Source organism: Physeter macrocephalus, chromosome 15 (assembly GCF_002837175.3).
Source record: "Physeter macrocephalus isolate SW-GA chromosome 15, ASM283717v5, whole genome shotgun sequence".
Lineage (NCBI taxonomy): Eukaryota > Metazoa > Chordata > Mammalia > Artiodactyla > Physeteridae > Physeter > Physeter macrocephalus.
The window spans coordinates 11065433-11066196 of NC_041228.1; positions in this window are offsets into that span (position 1 = coordinate 11065433).

Here is a 764-nt window from a genome sequence, read left to right on the forward strand (position 1 = left end):
GTTTCCTTTGCTGTGCAAAAGCTTTGAAGTTTCATTAGGTCCCATTTGTTTATTTTTGTTTTTATTTGCATTACTCTAGGAAGTGGATCAAAAAAGATCTTGCTGTGTTTTATCTCAAAGAGTGTTCTGCCTATGTTTTCCTCTAAGAGTTTTATAGTGTCCAGTCTTACATTTAGGTCTCGAATCCATTTTGAATTTATTTTTGTGTTCATCAATTTTATACACATCAGTGTATACATGTCAATCCCAATTGCCCAATTCATCACACCACCATCCCCACCCCTCCGCGGCTTTCCCCCCTTGGTGTCCATTCGTTTGTTCTCTACATCTGGATCTCAGCTTCTGCTCTGAAAACCGGTTCATCTGTACCATTTTTCTAGGTTCCACATACATGCGTTAATATACGATATTTGCTTTTCTCTTTCTGACTTACTTCACTCTGTATGACAGTCTCTAGATCCATCCATGTCTCAACAAATGACCCAATTTCTTTCCTTCTTTTGGCTGAGTATTATTCCATTGTATATATGTACCAGAACTTCTTTATCCATTCGTCTGTCGATGGGCATTTAGGTTGCTTCCATGACCTGACTATTGTAAATAATGCTGCAGTGAACATTGGGGTGCATGCATCTTTTTGAATTATGGTTTTCTCTGGGTATATGCCCAGTAGTGGGATTGCTGGATCATATAGTCATTCTATTTTTAGTTTTTTAAGGAACCTCCATACTGTTCTCCATAGTGGCTGTATCAATTTACATTCC